Source organism: Nothobranchius furzeri, chromosome 12 (assembly GCF_043380555.1).
Source record: "Nothobranchius furzeri strain GRZ-AD chromosome 12, NfurGRZ-RIMD1, whole genome shotgun sequence".
Classification (NCBI taxonomy): domain Eukaryota; kingdom Metazoa; phylum Chordata; class Actinopteri; order Cyprinodontiformes; family Nothobranchiidae; genus Nothobranchius; species Nothobranchius furzeri.
In genome coordinates this window covers 53,823,551-53,840,662 of record NC_091752.1, presented here as the reverse complement: position 1 = coordinate 53,840,662, position 17,112 = coordinate 53,823,551, and the positions used below count along the sequence as shown (strand labels likewise).

Here is a 17,112-nt window from a genome sequence, read left to right as displayed (position 1 = left end):
ACATTATCTTAAACATTTCATTTACCTACCAGAGCAGATTAAGATGAGAATGTCTCACTTAGATTGTTGTCGCTGGTTTCATCATCACCCAGTTACCCATCACATTTAGTGAAGTGGACCCAAGCTTTAGCGTGCGTTCTTTCTACCATGCTGCTCTGTTTACAACTTGCAGGGACCGACAACGCTCTTGCGCAGCTGTCTAGGCAAGTTCTTGTTATGAAGGACAGGTACCGAAACGAGGCACCATTTCAAATGGCGTGAATCGGTGTTCAGTCAGTACTATGGAATTCGGTCGGTACCTTCAAAAGTACCGAATTCGGTACTCATCGCTACTAATTCTTAGGGTTGGGCATTGAGAATCGAGCATCGATTGGAACCGGTTCCAACTGTTCATTTTTCCTGGAATCGCTCAACGTTTTTTATTTCGATTCCTAGTGTAAAATAAACATGATCTGCAAATTGTGATCAAGGCTTTTCAGAGCTGATCACACCAGCTGTCTGTCTGCAGCACTGAGTCCTCCCTCCCCCCACCCGGCATGCAGCGGCCAGATATAAACAAACGCCTGCCGAACTTTTACTCCGTAATATAAACTTTAACTCCTGCAGCGTAGAGGAAACTTGTTAAAATACGTCAACACGGTAGATTTAATAGAAGCTTTAAAGAACAAACTGGACGGTGTGAGGTGAGTTTGTCTTACTACAGAAATAAAAACACACGTGTGTTACGTTAAGGGGATGGTTAGGACCCAAATATGCAGATACCCAGGAGGACACGAGGCAGGAGTAGATATAAAGAAAAATATACTTTTATTTGAGGATGAACAAAATAAATCCAAAGGCAGCGAGCCTAAAGTCCAAAACTCCAAAGCAGGAGAAACAAAGCTCACCAAGAGCACAAACTGGGATGAGACAAAAAACTCACACAGAGCACGAACAAACGCTGATAGAATACAAACAATGGACCGACGAGACACTGAGACAAGACAGAGCTTAAATACACAGGGAGGATGAGAGGGAGATGAGCTGCAGGTGTGTGGGGTGTGGGAGGAAGACCAGGTGAAGGCAATGACTAATCAGGGGAGAAACTAACTTGACCTAAGAATAAAACCTAATACAAAAGAGCAGGAAACATAACTACAATTCAAAGGGAGGGGGGAGAAAAATAATAAACACTGATGGGAAAAACATACTAAATCATGAAAGGCTGTAACTAAAGGAAATGACTTGAGCAACCTAGAGGGCTGGAGATCTAGGGGCAAATGGGGAAAACCAGAAGACACATGAGGAAGACGCAGACATGACACATGAGGGCGCTAGGACACAGAAGGGAATCTAGAGAGGATGGAGAAACACCAGGAGGCACATGAAGGAAGGGGCAGACGCAGACCGTGACAATGTGAGCGTCAGCAGGCTGAACAATAACCTGTAGAATAATTAAAGTCATCATGCTAGAGCAGCTTCTCTGTGGTGGACCACACCAGCTTCTGCCACAATAAATAATTAGATTAACAATAAATAACATTTTAATTTCCTTTCTGAACTATTTCTGCTGAGAGTTTTAATGTTTAAAATCTGTTAGATTGTTACTGACAGCAGCTATGTTTAAGTTTCACTTCCTGTTCTGACTGAATGCTGCTGCAGCATGGAGGTGTAGTTCTCAGTCATCCTGGACATGATCATCCTGAGAGTTTTAGCTGGAAACAGCTGGATGTTTCTGGACATGTTGGAGACATTTAGCCTCTCATCCCAGAGGCTTCTTCCAGACTTTGGTTGTGGTCAGAAACAAACACACTGGTTGTGCTGCAAGTCTTTTTCGTTTTTTCTCCAAAACATGTTTTTGTCTAAATGAAGGTGATGTTATTGTTCATAGAATTAAAATTCATGTTGAACTTAAGATTATTTCACCAAGTAGGACCTGTGGTTAGCGGGCTCATGTAAAACATGTCATGTCTTCAAAGAATCGGAATCCTGAAACGATAGGAACCGGAATCGAAACGAGGAATCGGAATCATTCAAAATCCCTACTACTGCTACTGCTATTCCTACTACTCTTACTACTATTCCTACACTTACTAATCGTGCCACTCCTATAATTTATATTACTACTATACTACTACTCCTGTTCCTATTACTACTACTACTACTCCTACTACTACTACGAATACTACCACCACCACTACTACTACTACTACCACTTCTACTACTATTACTACCACTACTACTACTACTACTACTACCACTACTTCTGCTACTTCTACTACCACTTCTACTACTACTGCTACCCATAGGCGTCATTTTAACCGGGGACGCCGGGGACATGTCCCCGGCAAAATTTGTGATTGGCAGCTCTGTCCCCCCCACTTTCAAAAAAGCCTGCTGATGAGGATTTTTGTTTTACCAGCTCAGATCTCATGGGGGGATTCAACACCCACACTTTTCCAGCTGTTTTGCTCACCTCCACACCAGTCTGGTTTCTTTACGTCGCACTCGTTTGCCTCATCTCTTTCTTCCCCTCCCTCTTCTGACAGCCGATGTCGGGTTCAAGGAGAGCAGGAGAGGGAGGGATGGAAGAGCTCGACTGAATTCATAATTTTCCATCTTGACATTAGCTGTAAAAAGTCTGAGTTTGATAAAGTGAAGAACAACAATTTTCAGAGGTTTATAACAGGCGCGGCGCCAGGTTTTCATTTTTGGGTGGGTCACGGTAATTTTGGACAGATCTTAATAAGCAGTGACTTAAGTGAAGCAGGCAGGTCGCGCCAGAAAATTTCGTTTAAAAAGACGTCATAAATGTTTTCCCCCGTCATTTTAATTTCTAAAATATGAAGTAAAAACTCCCAATTTAATTTTCATTCATTTGTCATTAATATGTAGTCTACACCCGTGCGTTAAGTGGACCATCTTCCAGTAAAAGCAAAGCTTCCAGCCCACCTCTCCAAATGCGTAAAATGTGCATCAGCCGCTAGTTAGGCGCGCCGCGCGCACCATTAGCTACGTCATCCCAGACAAGAGCAGAGCAAATAGAGAAAGAATAGAGGATAATTCTGTCTGGATGTAGATTACATTTTACAGCAGCCTGATCATCATTTAAATACGTAAACCATCACCTGCTAGTCCACGCTATCAGCATTATTTTAATTGGTGTGTGTGTGTGTGTGTGTGTGTGTGTGTGTGTTTTCCACTTCAAACACTGGTCTAACCAACCAGACCAGCGTGTCCAGTAACATATAAATGTCACAATTAAACAGTTTCACTTCATGTTTATGTTTATGTGCTTAGCAGACGCTTTTACCCAAAGCGACTTACAACAATTATTTTTTAACCTATAGGGCATGTTGTGATCTGTGGGGGAAACCGGAGTACCCGGAGAAAACCCACGCATGCATGGGGAGAACACGCAACTCCACGCAGAAAGGCGAGTTTTGAACCTGCGACCTTCGTGCTGCGAGGCAACAGTGCTAACCACTGCGCCACCATGCAGCCCAACTTCATGTAGGCTAGGAACATTTCACCTGCCGTGGCCCGACCGCTTCTGCTCCACATAAACTTTGTGCGTAATCAAATGTCTCTACAGGTGCTTGCTGAGCTGAAGAGGCGACTGGATGCGTCATGCGTCTCCATATTAGAGACGGGAACAAGCGCTGTTCAGCCAAAGTTTCATAATTTCATAAAAAAGAACATTTTTCTAAGTGACACATCCCTCAGAGAGACCGGGTTTCCAGACTGTTTCAGTGGGAGGAAATCTTATCGCATGCACCGTGGTTCTGCACTGCGCTGCGAACCCCTCTACAGATCTTCAGCCCACTGTGCACCAGGCGCTCTGAGCCCCGGTGAACACAGTGTCCAGTATAAAGCTCTGATGTTCTGATGGGAATCAAGTTACCTCTGCGATGTGCGTTAACGATTAAAATGTCAGCTCATCCATGCGCATCAGTGTGCGTCGGGGTAATTCTTTCAAAACAACCAACATCCTTGAGTTTATCCGTCAAAATAAACAGTCAAATGGAAATATCTGTAACCTGCCATATAACTGTTTTGCCTTCTTGTGAAGATTGTTGCAAAGAGAAACAATTAAACTTGATTAACCCCAGAGCCATGCGCACTGCGCTGTACTTCTGACTGTAAATGAGAGGAAACAATTTAATGGGATCCTTTTCTTTTCAACATGGTTTAATGTAAAGTTTCATTCAGTACAAACTTTAGTTACACCAATCTAACGAGACAGAGCCTGGATTTGTATTCTGAACAGTTTAAACATGTTTAAAACGGAGACATGCGTGACACGTCTAAAATTCGCACCTGCTCCACTATTATGGAAATTAAACTAACAAGATGAATAACATGAAACTATTTTAGGCACAGACAACACCCCCCACACTTTTGAAAAGCTTGTAACGCGCCTGGTCACTCGTGTACGTCAAAGTTATCTTTCATAAGACGATAATCAATAAAACGATTTATATAAAATGGATCCAGAAGTTGTAGCCCGTCTCTGCCTTCAATTTTTGGTATTTTTCACCCTGTTGGTGGTTTTACTGAGCAGGTGCCACTTTTGTCATATACGTTTCTTTTTAAAACGCTGCGAGCACAAGCGTGACGCGTCAACCCGGTCTCACAGTAAGGCCGGGTTGGAACTGTTCAGGTTTACGCAGACAATCTTTACATTTAGAATTAGCATACAGATGTAAAATTTATGCAGTAAAATATAAAGCATTTTATTTAAATATCCATTCATTATTTTACAAGCACAGAGAGCCACATCAGATGGATGGAAGAGCCGCACGCGGCTCCAGAGCCGCGGGGTGCCGACCCCTGTGCTAGCCTACTTTATTCTCCCCAGCAATTTTTAAACCCCACTCCAGTGTATGGTTATTGTCCCCAGCAATTCTGAAAACAAACTGACGCCCTTGCTGCTACCACTGCTACTACTTATCTTACTCCTCCTCTTACTATTACTACTATTATTAGTAGTACTACTACTTCTCTTACTCCTCCTCTTACTATTACTACTATTATTAGTAGTACTACTACTTCTACTGCTACTACTACTACAGATGTTATTGTTCTTATTATCCTTAGTGAAGCTGGTGAGACTCAGAGTAATGTTGGTCACTCATATACTGTTTCTGTAATAAATGACTTCCCTTGTCTCCAGTTAGGACATAAAAGGATGTGTTAATGAATAGCGAATGAAAACATGAACAGCTACAGGAAAAGCCAGAGATGGTAAGAGACACACAGAGAGAATGTGTGAATGAGAAGGAAACTGGGGAGACAGGCTAGGAATTCCAGACTTTGGAAATATGTGTGGGAAAAGCAAAAAAGCAAATCCTTTAATCGTGCTGCAGCTGCAGCACATGGCTGCAACTCAGCTCTAAAGGTGTTGCTTCTCTCTTCCCTCCGTTCCTTTTTAGCCTCCTGACTTCAGCTATCTTTTGGGTGGGGGGCATAAGTAAAAAGCCAAAAAGTACGACCTGAATTACCTCTTTTCTTTTTGAGCTAAGCGGAACTTAAAAAGACGTCATCAGACTGTGGAGTTTAATCCTGCAGCTATTGTTCTGCCTGGCACACCAATCTGTGAGAGTGAGCTTGGATCAAATGGAGGAAGTGAAGCGTGAAAATGTTGCTGTTCTTCTCATGTCAGTCTGTCAATGAACACAGTTATGGTAAAAACATGCGCGCGCGCGCGCACACACACACACACACGCACACACACGAAGCAGACCTGATTTAGATTACACAAGAGATCACTTAAATGGAACACAGTGGATTGTGCTTCATACATTCTGGTTTATTTAGGTAGAAAGAAACTGAAAAACTTGCATCATTTCTACAAACCAGAGAAGTGCTTGCAACTTCTTGTTTAGAAAGATTTTAAACATGATGGTACTACTGAGATGTTGGTCTAGGACCACCAGTACAAACCTTTCAAACAAATGTAAACTAAATCTTATAATAATGTAGTGCTCAGCATAAATGAGTACACCCCCTTTAAAAAGTGCGGTAATGCTTCCTTTTACAGTCCCCTAACTACCAAGTACATGGTAATTACATAGTAAGTTAAAGTGTGTTATTGTTTCTGAGTTCTTAAACTGTTATTACATGTCACTCAGGTTTAGTTCTATTTTTTATTTTTTATTAACCATGCACAGTAAATACTGATTTACTCAGTAATAACACTTTATTACAATAACACACTTTAATTACACAATAATATACTTGAACTTACTACGTAATTACCATGTAAGTACTTAGTAATTAGGGGACTGTAAAAGGAAATGTTACCAAAAGTACTAATTTCATCAGTAGCTCAATTAACAAAAGACCAATTTCCAGGATTTTCAGAAGGCTGGGTGTTATTGAACACTTGTTTAACTGCATAACATGAAATTAGGGTTAATAACATAACTTAGATCACAAAATCTTCAGTTTTAATAAAACTGGTTGAAGCAATAACGAATACACCCCGTAACAAAAACTTTTACATCTTGTATTTTGTGTGACCACTGTGATTTTTAAGGATAGCACCAAGTCTTCTAAGCATGGAATAGGGCTGGGCGATATGGGCTAAAATCAATATCACGATATATTGAGGATTTCACCTTGGTAACGATAAATGGACGATAATTACAGGTATGCGCAGAAACAAAAGTTGTCCACTAGATGGGGCTGTCACATGTATTACGTTGAGTCACATTTTTATGTAACTCAATGTGGTTCGGCTTCTTAAAGGGACGTGAACGTTGCCAACCTACACACATTTTCATTTGTTTATTATCAGATTTATTGACATGGGAAATATTATCTCGATAAGAGTCAAATATTTTGATAACGTTAAATTTTCGATTTATTGCCCAGCCCTAGTATGGAGTCAACAAGTCAGCGACATATTGCAACATCTGGGTTCAGATCATCAGCACGTCACATCTAGCGTAGCTGCTACTTACCAAATGGCCAGATTTATGGTGTTTTTTTCCTCCTGAAGGAAGGATTTTAAGTTTGCTAAACTTCAGCCAAATTTCCTTCAGTTTTTCTCCGTGTCTGGTTCGATGATGTCACTTCCGTGATGCACATTTGTGGTCCTGGACTTATCTTCACACAAAACCTAAAATAATGTCCCCCCGTTAAAAAATAAGCGAGTTTTTGGTATCAAAATGCGTATTTAAAATTCACAGATGTCAAATGTGAAATCCATGGCACATAACAAGCGGAATTAGAAAATAGCTCTTTTAGCCCCATTGACTTGCATTCATTTTTTCGTTCTACCGGGAACCCATGGTCCGGGCGTAGATGGGTGTGACTTAGGCTCCCTATAGAGCAGTACATTGTTGAGTTCATGACACCATCAATAAAATGCAACTCCCCAACACCAGCGGTACTCATGCAGCCCCACACAAGGACATTGCCACCACCGTGTTTCACTGTAGGCACGATGCATTTCTCCTCAAAATCTTCACCTTTATGACACCATACAGTTTTGAAACTATTAGACCCAAAAACAGTGATCTTTGTCTCCTCACTCCAGAGTATAGAGTCCCAGTATGCTTCCTCTCTTTGAGCATGGGCCCTAGGTAATTCCAGGTGTGTAATTTTTTGTACATGGGCTTTAGGAGAGGCTTACTTCATGGACAATACCCATGCAAGCCATTCCTCTGCAGTTTGCGCTGTATGGTGTCACAAGAAACGGTCACTCCAGTTTGGCTTTCTGCTGCTTTAGCTAACTGCAGTGAACTTGCATGGCGATTTTCTTCAACCCTTCTCATCAGAAGACGCTCCTGTCGAGATGTTCACTTTTGTGGATGGCCTGTACATCTCCGTGAGGTTGCACTTCCATCTTTCTTAAGTGTTTGGATCACTTTGCCACAGTATTTTGACTGATATGTAAAGCTTTGCTGATATTCTTGTAGCCTTCACCTTTTTTATGTAAAGAAATTATTTCCTTTCTCAGATTTTGATACATTTTCTACCATGTGGAGCCATTGCTGAGAGCATGAAATGGGAAGTTATTATTTTTTTAAGTAATGCTGGGCACCCCTTAACCCTCCCACTGTCCTAGTGGGTGTGACCCTGTGAGGAAAGTTGACCATTGAGCAGGGTTGATGATTTATCCCTTGGGCCCATGCGGCAGGGGTGAGGAGTGAGCACCACCTCACCCCTGCCATGTGGACCTCAAGGGATAAACCATCAATCCTGCTCAACGGTGAACTTTCCTCGCGGTGGTCACCCATAAAGCCAGTGGGAGGGTTAAATGAATCATTAGGCTCACCTGTGGTTGAATGCCTGTTAATTCAAATTTTATAGTCTTAAGTGTGGCTTTTCTTCTAATATTATAATTGAGGTGTACACCTTTTTGCAACATGGGCTTGAAAGGATTTGTTAGGAAAATCACTTTTTGTCTGTGAAAATTAATAAATCTCGTTTGGTCCACATTTGTGGGAGTATTTTGTATAGTACCTCGTAAAAAATGTTGATTCTAAAAGGAGACTAAAGGTTTTCTGTCACATGTAGTGGGGTGTGCTCATTTATGCTGAGCACTGTATGTATACTCTAAAACATTTCAAACGTTAATTAATCCATAATTTTTAATGGTTTTACACCAATGATAGTTGTTTTTATCCGTTACTGTCTCGTGGCATTAGATAATGAACGGAATTCTTGGATTTCATCCAAATTGTCATTCCCAAGTGAAGTTGCTAATTTAGTCTTCTTTATTTTGTTTATCGCTGACATAAACACTCCTGATTTGTGTCGGGTTGAGCTTTTCACTTTCGACTCACATGGCAAAGGTTGTAATAGTTAACAAGCAGCATGCTTGTTCTCAATATTGGATCACAACAATCCAACAAGTTTATTATTTCCTGATTTTTGACTAGAGTGGCCAGACGCTCTTCTGAGCAGACCAGACAACTCTTAGGAGTCTTTGCAGAATAGAAAAATAGAGTTTTTTTTTTTTTTATAAAAGAGACTCAACACTTTTCTACATGGCTGTTTTTGTTGGATTAAATGGACATCCACAGTCTGAAAATACTATCTATGACACACAGCATCACATCATCTGCATAAAGACACATTTCGAAACAAAGTCTTACTTTTTCTGTGAAAGTCAGGTTTCTGTGAGATTTCTGTTCTGACCCGAGTGAAACCAGTTCATATCAGGTGTGTTGACCCCATCTTTTAGTTCTTTTTAAAACACAGAAAGGTTTTATTTACCTGCAACGTTTCGTTTGCAGCTGCAAACCTTTCTGTGTTTTAAAAAGAACTAAAAGATGGAATTAGAATTTCAACACAGCAAGAACACACCAAAGAGGTGTGTTGAGTGTCTTATGGCTGGACACCACTCACTGCAGGACCAAAACTGGTGTATCCTTGATTTTCTTTATCACTATGTGTGGGATCACTCTTGTTTGGAACATTTTTCACCATTTTAAAATCTTGTTGTGTAGATCAAGCCTTAGAAAAAAATACGAACTTAAGATATTTCTAAGAACTTTGTACTAGTTAAACTCTTGTGACCTGAACATCATTTCTATCCTGGTGAACCAGACCAAATTCCTGCTTTGCAAAGTTTGGTCTGGGAATGCTCCATTGGAACCTCTGCAGCCCCTAGCAGCATTCTGGCAGGCCAATCATTGCTCTCTATAGGGGTTTCGAACCAATAGAGCACTGTGATTGGTCCATAATGGTACAACAGTGGACTGCCTTGTTTACCGACATCTCTTGCCGTGAGTATGCCACGTTGTTCGTTGTTCAGTAGCATGCGGAGATCGTTTGAAAGACAACGGTAGAAACCACCCTACGACTGAGAATCGTCAATGGAGCGTTGCCAGACTAAGTAATATATTTATTCATTCTGGCTAGCCAGACTACATCATTTCAGCTGGTCACTACTCATTAGATTATGCTTCATCCTCCTTCTCTTCCTTTTCTTCTCCAGTCTCAGGTCATGCTAAGGCCGTAAGGAGCTACATCCTAACTTGTGCAAGGTGCATTAGCTTGGAATCTCTTCATTTCCAAAGCATACCCTGCTTGCTTCCTCTTGCCAACATATCCCCCTCTTCATGACAATCAACCTTCACATTTTCTATAGGACCTCTGGTTTTTAATGGCTCTATTTGTCTTTTTTTTTTCATTTTTAAAAATAATTCCTGAGGCTGTTCTGATAACTAGTTATAACTCATCCACTCACCAGGACTGAATATGTGAATGAACACTTCAGCTAGCAAGAAGCCAGAAAACAGAAACAGCTGCTTAAAGAGCAAGTCACCCCCTACAATTTACTAACTCCACTCCCACTTCATGTTTGAAAAATGCAACAAATGCTGTTGCCTGGCAGACCGAGAGGGTGGAGCCGCTAACAAATACACACACACACACACACACACACACACACACACACACACACACACACACACACACACACACACACACACACACACACACACACACACACACAGGCTCACAATGGCATTGTGACATCATAATGTACCAGCTAACATCATAGCATACCTCTTAGCCAATAGCGGTGGCAGATTTAAATTCAGATACAGTGCAGAGTTTTTCCCTGACGACAGCGGAACACTGACAGTTTTAGGCAGAATATTAAAATTTTAGCTAAGATGCACTGAAGTGCCAAATTATTGACTACGCGTGTCTGCAGCACAATTAGACACTCGTTTATATAGTTTATCAGCAAAAAAAGTTGATTTGGTGGTGACTTGCTCTTTAAACTCTGATTCAGTCAGAACAGATATATTCTTAAATACAGACATAAATAAGATAAGAGATCTGACATTTTGTCAGTCTTTGAGTGATTTTAGTCTAGTTTCTGCTTTCCAGGAAGTTAGATCCACCAGAGGCAACAGCTCCATCTGGAGTGTCTGCAGAAACAAACAGCCTGGATAGCAGCTTCAGGCACCAAATCAACAGTCAACTTCACTCGTGTTTAAAATCAGTTTTTTGAATTCTACCTTTTAAAAGTTAAAGCAATACATTAGCAGCGTTGTAGAAATAAGACTTATTAATGGATTTTGCATTTCTAGACCAGCACTCATAGGAGATAGAGAATTAGATTTGTGTGCAAAGGTGAAAGAAAAGCTGATAAATTGCATTTTCTGTCCATAATATTTTTTAACTTCTTACCTCAAGTCACAGTGTTAGCATAGGGTTGGGCATCGAGAATCAGCATCGATTGGAACCGGTTCCAACTGTTCATCATTTTTCCCGGAATCGCTCAATGTTTTTTATTTCAATTCCTAGTTTTGATTCCCAGTATTTCGACGGAAGAGGAGTCCGCGGCCGATCTTCGTGAAAAATAAACGTGATCTCGTGACTCATGTTTTATTACTGAGCTCTGTTGTGGCTTTTTTATGAACATGTGACAATCAGCTGAAACTGTTGAGAAAAATCTGTTCAAACAAAATAACAAGATGTTCAGAAAGTTTAGAAGCCTGTGTTCATCATTAACGAACCGCATCTCAGGTCATCTGCGTTTATGTGCTTTTAACACGGACTTTACTGTCGTCCAGAATATTTAACCGAGGACGTTTTCCTACCCAACACCAGCCTCCAATCAGGTTTGTAAAACCCCTATTATCCTGTCTTCTTTACAAGCGCGTCTTCATCACCTGCTGCAGAAGCTGCTGCGTTCAAAGCTGACAGAAACGGGGATCCGTGCGCTGCAACCCCTGCAATAAACCTGCGCATTTCCAGTACAGATTTGAACATGTTTGTCGAAAGATTTGTGCAATAATCAGGTTTTTATTTTTCCTTCAACAAAATGCAAGTTCTGAATTAAATATTAATGAAACGGGGACGGCTTGTCATCGGATTTAAAAGCCGCCGCCGCTCGTTAATTACACCGTCATTTTTGAAGTCAGGCAGTCCAAATGACAGCAGAGAGGTCCACTCGCTGTTGCACACATGCGCAGTGGGCATTATTTTACCCCAACAATCCGAATGGCTGTGTGCATGCACGTCAATCGGAATGATGAACACAATAAACCACCTCTCTCAGTCGGATTGAATCGGATCAGAATATTCCGATTGACATGTTTACATGCAGAATTTTCAATCTGATTGGGCGTTCAATCCGATTAAATATGCACATGTAAACATGGCAGTTGTGCTGCAAGTCTTTCTTTTTTTCTCCAAAACACATTTTTGTCTAAATGAAGGTGATGTTAATTGTTCATAAAATTAAAATTCATGTTGAAGTTAAGATTATTTCATCAAGTAGGACCTGTGGTTAGCTGGCTCATGCAAAACATGTCATGTCTTCAAATAATCGGAATCGGGAATCGATCGGAACCGGAATCGAAACGAGAAATTGGAATTGGAATCGGAATCGTTCAAAATCAATCAATGCCCAACCCTAGCCACAAAGTCACCTCTTTGGACACCATCTCATTCATTTCCTACTCATCCCACCAATGCTGCCGTTTCTTCTTTATTGTGCATCAGAGCTGGAGTATTGATTTAGCAGGGCCAGGAGCTCACACACCAGTTGGACTACCTCCATACAAATCGATCCCTGCCAGCTTTTTGTTGTCTGCCACATGAAATCAGAGACTGACAACCATCAGATCTGAGTGCTGCGCCCAAAGAGAGAAAGCTGGATATAGAAATGGAGAACACTTCAGCTGCTTGAAGCAAGAAAAGAGACAACGCATGTAGAAACAAATATGACAGTTTTCAGCTGAAAATAAAGTTAGATTTATGCCCATTTTCATGAATTTTGCAAAATGCAACCTGACTGCCTTGTATTTATTCATCATAACTGTTACTATTAGCATAACTTGTAATTATTCTGTACCAAAAAAGGTTTTATTAACGGCAGACAGAAATAAATGTATATATTCTAACTGGATTTCAGCTAAATGAAATTCTATTATCAGTCACTGTTTCACAGCTTGAACCTCAGCTTGTTTAAAAGCAAACATTAATCTCTTGTGCCACTTTCAGCTCTGAACTGGGCTAAGTGTTTGTCCTTCTATGCGTTGGTTATAATCTAATTCAGGCTGATGTGTGGTGGTTTCCATCATGACCTGCAGTACCAGAAGGAGAACATGACTTATTGTTATTATTATCGTGTTCGGTGTTCGTTGTGAGGAAATTAGATCACTTTAGCAAATGCAATCAGTATGCAAACACAGCAGCACAAAATGAAATAAGTTGCATCAGGCAGAAAGGCAACTACGAAATGTTTAGGGGAATGGGTTAAATAACAGCTGTGTGTGAATTTAAAATAGGAAAATCAAAGATTTCTAGCTTCATTGATTTCATAAATATCACTTTGCATAATAATAGAAAATTTTATGCACATATGTAAGATTAAGCATAAATTGATCTAATTTCTAATTTACATCTAACCAGATGAGAAGCACAAGGAGAATAGAATAGAATAGAATAGAATGCCTTTATTGTCACAATACAATTGTAAAATGAGATACAGAGCATCTCCTACTCAGTGTAAAAAAACAAAAAAAAATGCTGGGGGGGGGGGGGGGGTTTCAGTTCTGCAGCACTATATACATATGGACAGTATTAGTGTTATGTATATACAGTTATTGCAATAGAATTGGTATAAATAGTGGTGGTCAATAGAGGCAGTGGGAAGTGGAGGGCTGTGTTATCGGTGCATGTGTGAGTTCAGCGTGGTTATTGCTTTGGGGAAGGAACTGTTTTTGAGTCTGTGGGTTTTTGTATTAATGCACCTGTAGCGCTTCCCTGAGGGACGCAGTCTGAACATGTTGAAGCCAGGGTGGGAGCTATCCTTGATGATGTTTGCTGCCCTACTGAGGCAGCGGGAGGAATAAATGTCCATCAGGGAGGGGAGAGGGCAGCCGATGATCTTCTGTGCTGTCTTTACCACACTCTGAAGCCTCACTCTATCCTCCAGAAGAAAATGGCCATGAGTTTAGCGAGATTTGCATTCTTCTTCCAGGATGAAATAAGAAGCATTAAACATGGAGAAAACCACCATAACTCTGTCCATGTGGTAAGTACACTGGGGGAGAAGAGATTGTGCTGGGATGCTTCATAAATGCGACTTGTGATTTATTTTTCTTTACCAATTCTTACAAGCTAATAAATCCCAAATTACATGAAATAGTCAAACTACACAAAATTATTTCTCATTTAAATTTAAGTACAACATAAGTGTGATTCGGGGTGAAAGGCAAAGTAGACCAGTAAATAACTTTTGTTGCCCCGTTGACGCTCTTTTTTTTCTTTTTTTCCTTCCAGGGACCCATGAGCCGACTGGAAGGGGAGGAGACTAAAGCCGGGTGTACGCCGTGCGACTTTTAGACCCTTAGCATTTAGCTCCATCTCTAACTGTATGATTTCCTTGCAGAGCAAAGTTAATGAGCCATGTTCTCGCACTGTATGCATAGACGTAGTTTTGGGGGGAACAGGGGGGACATGTCCCCCCACTTTTTTTAAGTAAAGTTTTGTCCCCTGCACATTTTACCATCAAAAATAATTATTACGCTATATTAAATAGACGCTGGTTGAGCACTAGGACCAAGAGGAAAACAACCGCTTGTGTTGAAGCCTGTTTCCCGTTAGAACTGTCCATGAGCTCATCTGGTGATACTTGCTAACGTGTGATGGGCCGTTCCTACCACCTGTGTACTTGACAGTTCTGCATTCCTGACATTGCATAAAAATGCCTCTAGGCTGTAGTTTTATACATATGTTTTGCATACTTACTGAACAGACCCCCCCACCCTGGTTGTGTCGTGTCCCCCCCCCCCCCCCCCACTTCTAAAGTCAAAACTACGCCCATGACTGTACGACCTAATGCTTGGGTGTGACCTGACTACCCACACGTACAGTAGCAACAAGTCTGAGCTAAAATGTGCTAAAAACAGTAGTTTTTACACAACATGTTGGACCTTCGAGTCCAAAAGCCTAGAAGTTGTTATTAGGGACCTGCTGCTCTGTCAGCAGGGCCCTTATTGTTCTTCACCGGAGGATTTATTTGCTTTATGATTATTCTTCCACGGACGTTAATGCAGCTCGAACATTGGTGTGCACCCTCACACAAAGACATTAAAATGACTGGCTTGGCCGTGGGAGGTGTGCCACCATGGCTAAATTATTTACAAAAAACAGAGATTTTTTTTTTCATTTTGAGTGTGTGCTACTCTAAATTAGCAAAATTATTGCATAATTATAAATTAAATGCGCACATAATTAATTGATTAATAAGATGGCAGGCCCTCCAAAGAGGCATTTTTTACTATGTATATCTTGTGCCAGGTGACAGGTCCCTTTTTAAATTTCTTCAAGAAGTTTCTAGTTGATGTCTGTTGTCCTTCAGGCTTGCCATAGGTGGACACGCAGGGGTTTATGGAGGTTGGAGGAAGTAAAACAATGTTTTGGGATCCGTTTTACTTGACATAAACATGACAAACATGCTTTCTTGACAATCCTTGTCATTGTGTGTGGAGAAAAGTGTAAAACAAATAAAAACGACGTGCGTTGATACAAAAATACCATGAGAAGTGTGTTGACGTATTCACTGTGTAGGCGGTTTTGGTACTTTTGGGTCAAATATTTGTGCGACCGCAGGATTGTTGATCGGGAGCTGGTCATGAAGTGTTAATAGCTTCTCGTAACCCCCGTATACTACATGACACAAAACTCACCCCAACATCTAAGATTCTCTCACGAGAGGAAAATCAGCTCAAATCGGTCAAAATTGCTTTTGGCTCCTTACATGCATGTAGGGTTAGGGTCCTCCAGTGAAGAAAGAGAACTTGGAGGCTCTCAAATTTCTGGTGCTGGGGTCACTGACGTGGTCATGAAGCTCTTTGGTGGCAGGGCCCCGGGGATGGACAAGACTCGCTCAATGTATCGTCGTGGGGCTGTGTTGATTGAAGCATCTCTGCAATATTGCGCGGACATCAAGGGAAGTTTTGCTGAACTGGTAGACCGAGGTAGTGATCACCTCATTTAAAAAAGAGGGACCACAGGTTGTGCTCCAACTACAGGGGGGTTACACTCCTGAGCCTACCTGGTAAGGTCTATTCAGGTGTTCTGGAGAGGATGGTACTCTCAAATTCAGGAGGAGCAATGTTGTTTTTGTCCGTGGAACACTGGGCCAACTCTATAGCCGCAGCAGGGTCCTAGAGGGTGTGTGGAAGTATTTCCAGTCAGTTTACAAGGTCCTTTCCCAATGGGAGGAATTTAAGTATCTCAGGAGCAGGAGATCGATAGGCAGATTGGTGCTACGTCTACCGTGATGAAGGCGTGGTGAAGGCCAGAATGCAAAGTTCTTGATTTACTTGTCGACCTACATTCCAACCCTCATCTATGATCACGTGTTGTGTGTAGTGACTGAAAGAATGAGATCGCAGATACAAGCAGCCAAAATGACTTTTCTCTGTAGGGTGTCGGAGTGCAGGGAGACAGGATGAGATGCTTAGCCATCTTCAAGGGACTCGGAGTAAGTTTGAGTTTATTTCGGCTAGAATTAACGTTTAAACAAACAAACATAAAAAACATGAAATATTCATCAATGTAAAGAAAAAGAATGGGTAGAAGACAAGGCCTATCCTATCTAAGAGATCGCAACACAAAATCAGGGAACAGTCAAGAAAGCAACAATAAAATAACACAACTTAGTCAAAACTATTCATGTTCACTTACTCCCACATTCCTGTTGTTACTTCTTAGTTCATAATTGTGTTTTCTTTCAGTATTTTTTAAAATAAAACAAAGATCCACACAATTTCAACTCATCACTGAGACAGTTCCATAGTTTGACTCCCGACAATGACACACATCTGTATTTGACAACAGTTCCTACTTTCCATCTTTCGAAGACGCTCGTCGCACTTACGTTATATTTTTCTTCCCTTTACACAAACAAGTGTTGAATACATGAGAGGAGATTATTATTCTTAACTCTAATGTTTTAATATATATAATATCTAAAAATGTGATCGGGTCATAATTATTACTCTTATAACTTTTTACTGAACCTTCACAATAGGGTCAATATTAGATTTATACGTATTTCCCCATACCGCAACACAATATGTCATATGCCCAAAATGTGCTGGATACCAGACCTGTAGGCCTGGAATTGAATACCCCTGCTTT

The 17,112-nt window shown here is 40.9% G+C and overlaps 1 protein-coding gene across 1 annotated transcript in view; it reads right to left on the bottom strand.

Annotated features, from left to right (window-relative positions):
- atad5a (ATPase family AAA domain containing 5a) overlaps positions 1-11,496 on the bottom strand; it is a 41,137-nt gene extending 29,641 nt beyond the window's left edge. Inside the window, exon 1 of the mRNA XM_070542705.1 lies at positions 11,140-11,496. The gene's annotated coding sequence lies outside the window, so the exon portion shown is untranslated. The remainder of the gene's footprint in view (positions 1-11,139) is intronic.
- Between the last annotated feature and the right edge of the window lie 5,616 nt (positions 11,497-17,112).